The sequence below is a fragment of the Panthera leo genome, chromosome C2 (genome assembly GCF_018350215.1).
Source record: "Panthera leo isolate Ple1 chromosome C2, P.leo_Ple1_pat1.1, whole genome shotgun sequence".
Taxonomy (NCBI): Eukaryota; Metazoa; Chordata; class Mammalia; order Carnivora; family Felidae; genus Panthera; species Panthera leo.
In genome coordinates, this window is record NC_056687.1 from 15,680,483 (window position 1) to 15,695,179 (window position 14,697).

General features: G+C 39.7%; 1 long non-coding RNA gene across 1 annotated transcript in view; it reads left to right on the top strand.

Moving 5' to 3' along the window:
- Positions 1-10,125: 10,125 nt before the first annotated feature.
- LOC122198660 overlaps positions 10,126-14,697 on the top strand; it is a 29,544-nt gene continuing 24,972 nt past the window's right edge. Inside the window, exon 1 of the long non-coding RNA XR_006193088.1 lies at positions 10,126-10,448. This is a non-coding gene — a long non-coding RNA (uncharacterized LOC122198660). The remainder of the gene's footprint in view (positions 10,449-14,697) is intronic.

Consider the following 14,697-nt stretch of genomic DNA (forward strand, 5'->3'; position numbering starts at 1 on the left):
AAAATGTCAACTTTCAGAAGGGGAGACAATATTTTCAAATGGCATCTGATAAAAGGTTAGAATCCAAAATATATAAAGAACTTATAAAACTCAAAACCCCCCGAGATAATCCAGTTAAAAAATGGTGAGAAGACATGAATAGACACTTTTCCAAAGAAGGCATCCAGATGGCCAACAGACACATGAAAAGACACTCAACATCACTCATCATCAGGGAAATACAAATCAAAACTACAATGAGATTTCACCTGACGCCTGTTAGAAAGGCTAAAATTACTTTTTACTTAGTACTTAAAATATTCAAAAACAACAAGTGACAAAATCCAACTGAAAAGTAACAGGATACTGCTCTTGTTCTCCCCACAATGTGTGCATTTCTCACTCTTTCATACAATGTATAATTGATTAAAAGAAGAGTCAATTGACTATCTAGCTTTTTTTTTATTAATAAAGCATGAAAGAAGTGTTGCCATTAATGATGAATCCAAACCCTTAAAGAGATGGTAATTACGGGCAGAGACATCATAAAATGGAAAGAAATGGTACCCTTCTACCTTCTCAAGTTCACGACACATGGAGTGGAACCATCTCATGTTACAACAAGAAGGGACTTAAAAAATATCTACCTCCCAACTTCTCATTTTATAGAGACATGAAGAGGAGGAGTTTGGCCCATATCAGAAAACCCTTTGAGACTACTGTAGAACCCGAGGGTAGACTTCCTGTCTCTTTCCATTAAACCAGACCTTCATCGCCTCAGTCAAGTTAAGTTCACAGGGTTCTAGAAGAGAATCTGCATCAATTCCACTTTTCTGCTAATAGCACCCAATCTTCGGCTGTTTCACAATGGAGAAAGAATAAAAAGGAGGTCAAACGAGGGATATGTATGGAGGATCAAGGACTACTTCCTTATTGCTTTGAGCATAAAAGTAAAATGCAAGGTGTCCCACAAAGTCAAGAAACAAGATAAACTCATTTTCATCCATGGATCATATATATGTCAAAAATAGTCTGTATTTCTTCAACCTTCAGGCCTTTTAAAAAGTATAATAATTATACTGTTTCCTGCACTTCCAGAATTTTTGGACAGTCAGTAGTGTCTTAGAAGAGTCTTTCCCCGCCCCCCAGCCCTCAGGTTAGCAATTAGGTCCATTGCTTTAAATGGCAAATCCACCTCACATGAAAGCATTTTGAGTCTATTATCTGAAAATGTAGCTAACACATTGTTTTAATTGAAGTTTATCCTGTGTTTCCTGACTTTGTAAATACATTACAGAATGGAGACTGAAAGACAAAAGCAAGAAGTTATTTGTCAAGAAATGCAGTAAATGAATAATGTAAGCTGGCTTAGACAAGTGCCTAAAATTTATTTTAAGACAGGCTTGATATATGAATCTACCATCAAATACTTTTGAACTATTTAACCCTTAAAAATTACCAACCACATTTTTCAGAATGTGTCGTTTTAATACCTAATGCTGGAGTGTGAATCTCCCTAAGAGCAGGGGAACACATCAGTTTCATTCCCTGGGAGTCCCCAACACTTGTAAACCTGTCTGGCACATAGAAAGCATTCAATACATATTTTTAAATAAGTGATGCCATACATAGATACAGAATTAACTTGATTTGGCTACCTAAGCAATCAACTCATCTGAACGTTTAGCGGTTGAGCAAAATCCCCAGTGCCTCTTGCTCAAGTATGGGTTGCATAATGAGAATATCTCTGACCATGTAAATTATCTGGGAATTATATCAAACATGTCAGCCTAACAAAGACACCTCAGTGAGTTAGCTTGGGAATGCATCGTCTTCTGCACGTCTGCGGAGATACAGCACATTTGACAGAGAGCCACAATTCATGATTTCATGATATAATTGACATAATTACAGCACTTAAAATAAATTGTCCTTTCTTTTCAATAGATCTTGCCAACTGCTAATGCACAGTGTATCTTTTTAAAAAGAGGATATAAACAGCGAAGAACAAATACATCAAAATTATGTAAAGTATGTTAGCATAATTCTTTCTAGAGAAAAATTTCCACATGGTAAGTGTGTCGTTGTCAATATATTTATTTTGTATAGCTCTAATTCTAAGATACTATCTCTTTGATTGGTAAGGTGGAAGGAAAACTCTAAGGGAAGTGATGATTCATAGAGAAACTGAGAAAATGGAAAATGTTGGCCATCAAGATGAGACAGACCAATCAAGCAGGAGGTTTCAATGCTATCCATAACCACCATTCTGCAGTTAGAGATGGAAACTCCACCTGCCTGCCATACGTTCTGGAAAAACTTAGGTTGATGAAGGGTGTGAGATATATATGGGCAAGGGCACCAGAAAAAAATTACAAACTAAAAGAGCTGTGTTCATTTTGAAACAAAACACTGTGTAGATGGTGGCAGGGCTACTGGGGAGGCATGGGCACAAACCCCAGGCAACTTGAGTGTAAAAATGCCAACCCAACAAGGGTCTGCAAGGCAACTCACTGATTCTTAAGAAAGGGAATTTTGTGCTAAGTCAATCTCTCTGGTGCATTAAGTAGAACCATTTCACTTAGCAATATCTTCTTTTTCAATCATGAGCTACACAATCAGATAACCATTGTCCTCATATGAGTTTCACCACCACTGGCCAACTGTGGGGCGTTGGGCAAGCAGTAACTTTCTCTGAGCCTCAGCTCCACGTCTCCAGTATGGAGAGCATGGTCCCACTTCTCGTGTCTGCAGAGACCTTGGCACAGGGTCTGGTGTGCAGGAAAAGGTCAGTAAGAGGTAGCTATTGTTTTTCAAATTTTGTATGCAGGGATATGAAAATTGTTTTTCATTTTTCTTTATACTTTCCCTTAGTATTTTAATACTTACCCAATCAACCAATCATCAGTTAAAAATAGAGAAACTGATGCATTTGCTTCTATGTCTCACTCTTCTGTCATCTTCTACTTCTTGAACCCGTCTTGGAGTTAAGACACCCTGGTCTCTGCCCATGCTGATTCCTGCATCTTCTGGCCTGGCTTCAGATCGCAGTGATGTTATAGCTGCAAAAGCACTATTTCAGAGTCAGCCAGAAGAAGAGCAAAATGAAATTCTATTAACACCAAAGCCACCAAATGAAATCAAAAGGTGAAGGCCAAAAAATGGAAGCAACTCACAGGAAGGGAGATACAGTCTAAGGTAGGAATCAGTGAACCTCAAGGGACTTAGATCAAAACCAGACTTCATCTCATAAAAGGAACATTGGTAGAGGGCTTCCCAGGTGTGAAAACCAAAGAGATCTTCCCTGTCTCCTTCACATGTCAGCACTCAGGGATAGGAAAGATGGAATTTATGGGTCTGAGGCTTCTGCCGAGAGCCTTGCCTTTCTCACGAAGTTACATGTCTGGCATGTCAGCCCAGAATGATAGATTATGTTATTGTTCCCAATATTGGCTCTCTTCCCTAAGGTGACTGCACATCCCAGCCCATTTCCAGGTTGCTTGTAGTGCCTTTCTACGGGTGGAGTTTACTGCTCTGCCACACTTATCAGGTTTGGCCATATGACTTGTCTGAGCAAATGAAATGTGGGCAGAGGTGACAGTGGCCCTGTTCCAAGGAAGCACTTAGACGGATCACATTTTTTAGCCAATTCTCTGTTATCCCTCTGCCGCAAAAAACAACATGTCTCAGCTAAGTGCTGCTCTTTTGCGGACCCCTGAAACGAGGAGACACTTGGAGTAGAATTGCAGCAACTGATTCACAGTTACCACCATATAATGCAAGTGGGAAGTGAAAACTTGTTGGCATGAGCCCCTGAGATTTGGAGATTGTGTGTTACTGCAGCTAAGCTGACCAATACACCTGATACCACAAAGCAGTAACACAACTGCGTTGGGATACGCATTCCGTCTCTAAGGGCATCTCATCGCTTAAGGGGTTTGGATTTTAATCTACACATAAGCCAGAGATTAGCTAGGATTGTTTCAAGGTCTATGTTTTCTGTAATCAGAGGTACCCAGGATAAAAGAACAATCGTTGTACCATCTTAGAAGAGCTGGGTTGCTACAAGGTAAACCGTCATTAACCTAGAGAGTCATAATTAACAATTCCACATTCCTGGGAGTGCCCATTATATAGATCAGCCTTGAAGCAGTCAGGGAAGCATAGGTTTATATCTGCAACCCATTTCTTGGAATTCATAGCAAGTTAATTTGTTCTCCACTCTTGGAGTCTGTGGAACTGACACACACAGTCAGGGCTAAGAGGGAGAAACTGCTTCTTTAAGCTTCCAGTTCTGCCACTGCCTTCATGGTCCCACCTCTTCCTTTTAAGTTGTTTATTTATGGGCCATTCAACAACTCCACTGCTAAGCCAGTGGCCATGGGGTTCACTTACAAATACTTTAAAACTCAAAGTTAGCATGTTTTTCAAATCAATTAAAAGCATTTAAAAATATCTGGGGAAGAAGTCAAGAGCAACCAAAGTCCTGACCACCTGGACAGGCCCATGGGGACTTGCAAGGCCTGACAAATTCAGTCTTGCCAGCACTGGCAGGGAAGAAAGAACCGTGATTCAGAAAATGAGTTGGATAGCAGGAAAGCAGACTGAGCAGAGGGCATTTGTTCCTAGAATGCTGCTGCCTAATCCAGGAAAGACAGACGGGGCTGGGAAGCAGACCTCAAGCATAGCTGTGGGAGCTACGCCCCAATCCTTGGCAAGCTTGGCTTGGTGGTGGGGCCCAGGCCTCATGAAGACAGCCAGCAGCAAGCTGACTGGTGCACTCAGGGATGAGGTCCGTTGTCCCTGGAATGAGTTATTCTTCAGAAGATTAGCAACAAAGGAGATTCACTCTTTGGCTAGACCAACTTGAGGAGATGAGTCACCCTCTAAGACTTTTGAGTCTGAGAAAAAGAATGAGCAGAAAGAATTCATGAAAGGCAAAGCTCAACGGCACCAAAACAATGATTGTCCAAGGACGTCTTACCACAGAGCAGCCATAGCTGGAAAGGATGTTAGAGCCAGTTGCCCCCATCAGGCCAGGGTCCTTCTTTTATAGATGAGGAAACTAAGTCCAGAGAGGTTAAATGACCCACCTGAGGCCACACAATCAGTGAGAACATGGCAGAAGCAGGGCAGGGCTAGGGACTAAATTTTCCTTCTGGTGGTGAGAGCTCTTCCTTCCACACTGGCCTGTTCCAAAAATTATATAAGGGCCTTGCAGGAATTCCCAGTGTCCACCCCAAGTCAACAGACAGAAGGTGTGACTACAATAGCAAGGACTTCTGACTCTTGTTGTAGTTGACAAGTGATCAGCCCAGGGCATTGACCTTTCCACTCAAGGTTTCCATACAGAATAGAGGTATAAGATACTGCTGGGTAGATGATATCTGCATGTGTGCGTTGGGAGGGGGTGGGGGATCAAACCAGGTGATGTCCCCAAACCACTGAAACCATCTTTGAGAATTCCACAAGTCAACCATATTGTCAAAGGTAAGGATCCTCCCTAATGAGAAGTGTGTAAAGCATGAGTAAAATGCATCACTCCCCATTTGAGACTGGGGACAGGAAAGGCAGGTGGGCAGAGTGGAAGGGACCCAGAAGAGGTAGGAAGATGAGGAAATGCTCAACAAAAACACTTACTGACAAATAATGAAAACAAAGAACTTGGCCAGGTGGGTGAAGCTAAATTAGGTCTTCACATGAGAAACAGAGGAAAGAACTCATGTAAATGCTTGTAGGTAGACTGGAAGTTGTTTCAAAACACTAGACTGACATAAAGACTTTAGAAATATACAGAAAAGGCAAATTTCTGTAGATTTCCTTCCCCCTTGCCAGTTGTCATGCTTTCATTTCCTCCCACAGCCAACCCTAAATACCCACTCAGCAAAACAATGCGTGGCATCGTCGACAGACATCTTCAACTGTCAGGAGAGCAACCTAACTCCATTCTGTAAATATTGTCAGGCTCCAGTGGGAGATGCTCTTTCCTTTATCACTCAGTTGCACTTGGGCTTCACAAAATGATGAACTTCTCAGGAGGAAATGCTTCTCCAGTACTTGGTGGATTTCTGTTCTCATTTCTGACAGTACCTGTTTTTGCTACTTGGAGCAGATGATGGCCAGAGTTCCTCCTTGCATAAACCGTACAGTAACCATGACCTCAGAATAGCTTTCCGGGATGACTGAGCTGTGACACAATTCAAACAGTGGGGGTTCAAGGTTTCAAAGAATCATGGAGACATCTGAACCCTACTGAAAATGGGTTTTCTATCACCTGGTTATCTAATAGGGATTAACACCTGCTTGAAAATCAAGAGAGAAAGAAATTAGATGGCAATGGGATTCCATGCAACTTGGGCTCTTCCTCTGCAAAGTAAGCCAAAGCAGACACAAGAGGGCACTTGAGCCCATATTCATGTTAGAGGCAAACTCCTTGTGACTCCCTCCACCCTCCTACTCCCCCCACCTTGGGTCCCCACTCATGACCATGAACCTGATCCTTAATCCTTAAAGGAACTAAACTCTACCTACAAAAGGGAAAATATTAAGTGGATTGATTTTAAGCTTCACACAATCATGCATTATGCATCAGAGCAATAGTGGTGTTAGGAGTGATATTAGAATGGAAATTTGGTCTTTGCCCAGAGCAGTAATTTTACGGCCACCTCCTGATCACAAAGCAAGGGAGGGGTCACAGAGAGAGGATGACTCACACAATCCAAAAGCCTTTCTAGTCTGTAGTTTCAAAATTACCCTCCCCCAAGAAGGGTGAGCAAAGTTGGTGTCAGAGAAACCAAATAAGCCAGCTTGAGTTTCATTTCCCTCCACTTTGAGAGGTAATGATGAAATCTCACAAAAGTAACTGCTTTAAAAACCACCTAGGTTCCCCAGGTTATTTTAGATTACCTCATGGGAAAGAGCAGAGAAGACAAATTTAAAACTCTACTCATCTTTTTTCATCAGTTAAGACCTCAGGTAGGTACATGCTGTGGGCTGAATTGTGACCCTACCCATCCCCAAAATTTATATGTTGAGGCCCTTATCCTCAGTACCTCAGAATGTGACTGGGGAGATAAGGCTTTTAAAGAGGTGATTAAGACAAAATGAGATCTTTACCATAGGTCTTAATCCAGTATGACTGGTGTCCTTATAAGAAGAGGAGATTAAGACACAGATACACTCAGAAGGAAACGACATGAGGACACAGAGAGAAGATGACCATCTACAAGCCAAAGAGAGAGGCCTGAAGAGAAACCAAGCCTGCCGGCACCTTGATCTTGACTTCTGGTCCCCAGGACTGTGAGGACATAGATTTCTGTGGTTTAAACCACACAGTCTTTTGTATTTTTGTTATAGCAACCCTTGCAAACTAATTCAATATATTAATTTTTCCAGTTTAAGTACATACTCCAGTGAATAAATTACTATATTAAAAATTTACCGCTAAAAAGTCACTTAAAATATAATCTGCCTCTCGTATCTAATGTTTTGTTGATATCCATGTTTCATCAGAGACATGTCTGAATAACCAAAATAATGGCCTGGTCAACCTCGAAATTTGGGCTCTCAAGTCCATAATACTTGTTCCAACTACATGGACATCAACTTTCACAATTTGTTACTACCATTTCCATTTGACAGATGTGAAAAATGAGGCCTCAACAGGCTAAACAACTAGTTTAAGTTGTGCCACTGGAAGAAGAAAGGGCTTGGGTTTGAACCTAGGTAGCCTGAATCAAAAACTGTGCTCTTCACGATCATGAGACATCACCTCTATAAGCAAGGAGCAGAGGGTGTGAGCTTTTGTGGCTGAGAGAAAATTTGATCACTGGCAGAAACAGAGAAGATGCCAAAGTTTCGTTTTGAGGGAAAAACAAAAGCTGCTAAAGTTGGATCTCAGATCTGTCACTCCAGTGGAGAGCCCTCACCAGGAGCTAGAGAGCCAGGGCATGGCACGTGGCGAGAATAATGGGGCTTCACCATGGAAGGCATGGAAATAGGTAAGACCCCAAAGCAGAAAATCCTAAACAGTCAAGAGAGTGTCAAGGACTTTGTTTGAGTAGAACAACAATTGAGAAGAGAATGAGGGAGACGCAGCTGTGAAGAAGCCAGAGGGCAGAACAGAACCAGAAAACACAGTGTTCCAAGGATCCAGGGTGAAATAATGTTAAGAATGTGGTGGTAAATCCACTAAATAGTACACTGCTGACTTGTGTTGTTAGCAAATAGAAAATAGTGTTACATTGAACTGTTTTGAGAGAAGGCAAATAGTTTGGCTCAACTTTTCATTATTGACGTATGTGGGTCACGATAGAATAAAAATCAGTAATTAAAAATTTTTACTGTTCTTCATTTATTTAACTGTGGGGGAAAATGTAAAATGCATGAAACTACAAACATATCATTGGCTTTGAAAATTATTACAATGATCTAACTATGAAAAGTGCTATAAAATTAACACTTGAATTCAGAAAAATATGTTAAGGACTTAAAAAACCAACAGAGATAACTACATCTTGAGAAAATAATAGATATTAGTAATTCAAATGTCTAGTGATACCTAACCTGGAACAAATTGAAACAATAAAACTATAGTAAGAAAAGAAGTAGAAACCTTATTTCTCGAAAAATGTTTGCAAAAGAAACGCTATTTCTTGGCTGAATCATCATAAAGGAAAGGTCTTTTAATGAAGTATTGTCATTCATGGAAAATAGCACGTCACTCACATTTATTATCATGTTTCAAAAATTAAACTAAACCTTACCACTTACCACCTAAAATCTTTGAGTTGGAAAGGCCAAGCCAAATCACCACACCATATTCACAGGCAAGAATTCCCTTTGCAATATTCCTAACCGATGATCATTCAATAGTCCACACCACTCTTTCCATTAATTATGGAAAGTTCTTCTTAATATTGAGTTTACAGCTATCTCCCCTTAGGCTCAAGCAAATTCTTCCCTTGGGACAGGATAAAATGAGTCTGGATCAAAATAACTAGCCTGTCTCTCGTTGATCTCCTCTGCACGTTCCTAATTTTCCCATTGGATCTCCTAGAATGTAGTTTTCAGACCCTCTCTGTTGAACCATTATTATTTATGTGCACTCCATTTTACCAACACACCCTTAGAATGTGACAATCAAGTTTCAATACAATACTCCAGCTACAGCTTGACTATGATAGCTGTTACTAAACTAACTGTAACTGAGAATCTATTGAGTGCAAGACACTCGGGATATAAAGAGACATAAAACGTGGTGTTTAGAACTTAGATTTCATGGTCAATGTCTGCAGCATAAGACTGAGTTAAGGTTTCGGCAGAGCCGTGTAGTGTTTTGGTCCCACTGGAAACTCACAGTTAATGTGTTCACGTTTTATTTTTGTTATCACAAAAAGCTGCCATCAAAAAGGTCTGTGATATTAGATCTTATCATTATAAAATTGACCTTTTGAAGTTGACAATAGAAACGAACACCTTTCACACCATTTTGTAGCCAGTTGTCCAGCCTGGTGAGATCTTTTCATCTTTTACCCTCAGCTTTATAAACTGTAAATTCGTGGGGCACCTGGGTGGCTCGGTAGGTTGAGCGCCCGACTTCGGCTCAGGTCATGATCTCACAGCTCGTGGGTTCGAGTCCCGGGTCGGGCTCCACGCTGACGGCTCAGAGCCTGGAGCCTGCTTCGGATTCTGTGCTCTCTCTCTGTCCCTCCCTTGCTTGTGCTCTTTCTCTCTCTGTCTCTCAAAAACGAATAAATGTAAAATGTAAAAATTTTAACTGTAAATTTGTAAGTGTGATAAACATGGCTTTTATGTTTATGTCCAAGTCACTGATAAAAATTCGCACAGGAAAAGTCCAAGAATGAAGAACTGTGGTGTGCCTGGAGACATTTCCTTCCGGGTTGACCTCCCTCGATTTACATCCTTTCGTGTGATTGTCCAACTACCTGAAAAGTCATGTTTGTAGTACCAGCCATACCACACGCCTCTCTCGTGTTCACAAGATCATTTAGATCGGCTTTATCCAAGGGAAGACCAGAAGAAAGATTGCTGGGGTGGGGGTGGGTAGTTGTGCCCTTTTTAGTCACTTCTGTACACAAAAAGACAAAAGAAGAACTGAACCGATGGCTAAGTGGTTTTAAAAAAGCCAAAGGAGGAACCAATCGCAAAAACAACAGCAGAAACTGTGAAGAAGCCACACAGCTCAGATGAGGGGGCACAGTATCAAATCATGTGCCAATGGTCATGAAAATGCGGAAATCCTTATCCCCTTAGGAAACCCTAAGGGGATATTTCTAGGAAATACGCCTCTTCACCCACCCCCCCTAGGAATATTGTGGAATAATTGAGGGTGTGTGAAGACGACACGCTGTACATTATAGGACGCAGTAGGCAGCAATGATAACAGACGTGGAGGACACCTACCTGAGTCATGGAAGATGACGTCGTGGACTTTGACTTGAGACTCGGTAAGTCTTCTTCCAGGTAATGTTAAGACTGTCCCTTATTGGTTATAAAAGTTAGTTTTAATTTGAAGTTTTTTCTTACTTTATCTTCTTCCATGTGGACTTTGGTCCAACGATGACAACTGCGGGTCCCAGAACCCATAAGATATGTGCTTTGTCTACTATTCTATGGTGATCATACAATCTAGGAAGTCTATGACTTAAAAAAATGAGAGTTACTTTTGACCTTTTCTTAGTAAATGTACGTCAGTCAGTTCCTATTATCATCTTCTGTTCCAAGTGTTCCTCAACCATCTATCTAATAAAAGATTCTAGAATTTCTTAAATCCACTTTTAAAACCTTTGCATGTTGTTACGCTTCTTTCACTTCTCCAATTCCCTAATGTCTCAGACAACAAATCCAGAAGACCTTTACACTCTGAGAAGTAATTTATCTAATCCTGAAGGCATGGCAACATTTAAGATCTCTTGAGGCTCTCCTACTCTCTTTTTCCAAACCCCAGGCTTGGTGATAGAGTGGAAAGAATAACTTTGGATTCAGAAATCCATTTATCAAACTCCTGGCTCTACTACTTATTCACTGTGTAACTTTGGGCAAATTGCCAACACTCTCAGCCTTCATTATATTTCTCTATGAAATGGGGTACCTCAGGGAGCCTGGATGGCTTAGTCGATTAAGCATCCAATTCTTGATTTCGGCTCAGGTCATGATCTCACTGCCATGAGATCAAACCCAGCATCAAGCTCTGCGCTAGGCCTGGAGCCTGTTTAAGATTCTCTCTCTCTGAGGGTTGCTGGAGGGGTGTTGGGTGGGAGCATGGCCTAAATGGGTGATGGGCATTAAGGAGGGCACTTGTTGGGATGAGCACTGAATGATGTAAGTGATGAATCACTAAATTCTACTTGTGAAAACGTTTTTATATTATATGTTAACTAACTTGGATTTAAATAAAAAATAAAATAAAATAAAATAAAATAAAAATATTTTCTCTGTCTCCCCCCTTTTCCTCTGTCCCTCCCCTGCTTGTGTGCACTCTCTCTCAAAAAAAGATGATAACAATAATAAAATAAATTGGGAATATCTCTTAATTCACAGGACTACTATTAGAATTAAATGAAAATATGCAAGTAAACCAAATAGATAACAAAATATTAACAAATAAAATCTAACAATATATAAAATAATTATACAATATGACCAAGTGGGATTTATCCTAGAAATGCAAATCTGGGCCAATCAGTGCTATCCATCATATTGAGTGCCTACAGAAGAAAAACTGTATTGTCATATCAACTAATGCAGAAAGACATTTGACAAAATTCAATATCCATTCTAAATTTAAAGCAAAAATAAAACTCTCTGGAAACCAAGAATAGAAGCAAACTTCCTAAACTTGATAAAGAGAATCAGAAAAAAAAAAAACCCTTCTGATAATTTCATACTTAATGGCAAAAGATTGAGTGCTTTCCCCCTAAGATAGGAACAAGCCAAGGATATCCACTCTCACCATTCCTATTCAACATTATACCAGAAGTTTTAGCCAATAAAAGAAGGCAAGAAACAGAAATAAAAGGCATACAGATTAGAAACAAGTGAATAAAACTGTCCCTATCTGCAGTACAAATACCTACATAGAAAGTCCCAAGGTTTCTACAAAAAAGAAACAAAAAATCTCCTAGTATCATGTTCACATGAAACAAGGTCACCACACAAAAATTGATTGTATGTCTACCTGCTGGCAATAAACAATTAAAAACCAAATTTACAATCATACTACTGCTTACAATCACTCTAAAAATAGAAAACACTTAGGTACATATCTAACAAAACATGCACAGGTCTGTATGCTGAAAACTACAAAATATTGATGAAAATAATCAAAGGCCTAAATAAATAGAAAGACATACCATGTGTATGGACTGGAAGACTTAACACTGAAGATGTAAATTCTCTGTAATTGATCAGCAGGTCCAATAACATCTCAAAATCCAATAACATTTTTGTCAATACACACCAACTTATTTTTTTTTTTATTTTTTAATATATGAAATTTACTGTCAAATTGGTTTCCATACAACACCCAGTGCTCATCCCAAAAGGTGCCCTCCTCAATACCCATCACCCACCCTGCCCTCCCTCCCACCCTGCCCTCCCTCCCACCCCCCATCAACCCTCAGTTTGTTCTCAGTTTTTAACAGTCTCTTATGCTTTGGCTCTCTCCCACTCTAACCTCTTTTTTTTTTTTTTTTTTTTTTTCCCTTCCCCTCCCCCATGGGTTTCTGTTATGTTTCTCAGGATCCACATAAGAGTGAAACCATATGGTATCTGTCTTTCTCTGTATGGCTTATTTCACTTAGCATCACACTCTCCAGTTCCATCCATGTTGCTACAAAAGGCCATATTTCATTTTTTCTCATTGCCACGTAGTATTCCATTGTGTATATAAACCACAATTTCTTTATCCATTCATCAGTTGATGGACATTTAGGCTCTTTCCATAATTTGGCTATTGTTGAGAGTGCCGCTATAAACATTGGGGTACAGGTGCCCCTATGCATCAGTACTCCTGTATCCCTTGGATAAATTCCTAGCAGTGCTATTGCTGGGTCATAGGGTAGGTCTATTTTTAATTTTCTGAGGAACCTCCACACTGCTTTCCAGAGCGGCTGCACCAATTTGCATTCCCACCAACAGTGCAAGAGGGTTCCTGTTTCTCCACATCCTCTCCAGCATCTATAGTCTCCTGATTTCTTCATTTTGGCCACTCTGACTGGCGTGAGGTGGTATCTGAGTGTGGTTTTGATTTGTATTTCCCTGATAAGGAGCGACGTTGAACATCTTTTCATGTGCCTGTTGGCCATCCGGATGTCTTCTTTAGAGAAGTGTCTATTCATGTTTTCTGCCCATTTCTTCACTGGGTTATTTGTTTTTCGGGTCACACCAACTTATTTTAAAATTTATGTGAAATACCAAAAGAACTGAAATCACCAAAACAATTTTGAAAAAGAAGAATAAAGTTGAAGGAGTCACACTATCTTTTTCAAGGATTTACTATAAAGTTACAGTAAACATGACAATGTGGTATTAGTGAAAGTTTGGACATGATAATGGGCAGATTTGAAGAGAAGGTCCAAAATTAGACTACACAAATATGACCAATTAGTTTTGACAAAGTTCCAAAGAAAATCAAATGTAGAGAGGTAATCTTTTCAATAGATGGTATTGGAATAACTGGACATTTATATGCAAAAACATGAACATCAACCTAAACTTCACACCTTCACAAAAAATAACTCAAAATGGATCATAGATTTAAATGTAAAACATACAGTGATTAAACTTTTGTATGAAAACATGGGAGGAAATCTTCAGTATCAAGAGTAGACAAAGTGTTCTTGGACATGGCAAGAAAAGCACATCCATAAAAGGAAAACAATAATAACTGTACTGCATCAAAATTAAAACCTTCTACTCTCTGGAAGATACCATTAAGATAATGAAAAGATAAGCTATTGATTGAGAGAAAATATTTGAAAATCATATATTGGACATAGTACTTGGATCCAGAACGTATAAAAATCTCTCAAAATCTAACAGTAGAAAATCAAATAACCCAATTCTAAAATAGGCAAAAGAGTCTTTTGTGGTTTGTTTCCCTTTTTACTCTTTCCCCCTTCCCATATGTTCATCTGTTTTGTTTCTTGAATTCCACATATGAGTTAAATCATATGACATTTGTCTTTCTCTGATTGACTTATTTTGCTTAGCATAATACATTCTGGCTCCATCCATGTCATTGCAAATGGCAAGATTTCATTCTTTTTGATGGTGAGTAATATTCCATTATTATATACACCACATCTTCTTTATCCATTCATCAGTCGATGGACATTTGGGTTCTCTCCATAGTTTTGCTATTGCTGATAATGCTGCCATAAACATTGGGGTTCATGTACCCCTTCAAATCTGTATTTTTGTATCCTTTGGGTAAATACCAATAGTGCAATTGCTGGATTGTAGGCTAATTCTATTTTCAGCTTTTCGAAGAACTTCCATACTGTTCTCCAGAGTGGTTGCACCCGTTTTCATTCCCACCAACAGTACAAGAGGGTTCCCCTTTCTCTGCATCCTTGCCAAAACCTGTTGTTTCTTATGTTGTTAATCTTAGCCATTCTGACAGGTTTTGATTTGTATTTCCCTGATGATGAGTGATGTTGGGCATCTTTTCATGTGTCTGTTAGCCAGATGGTT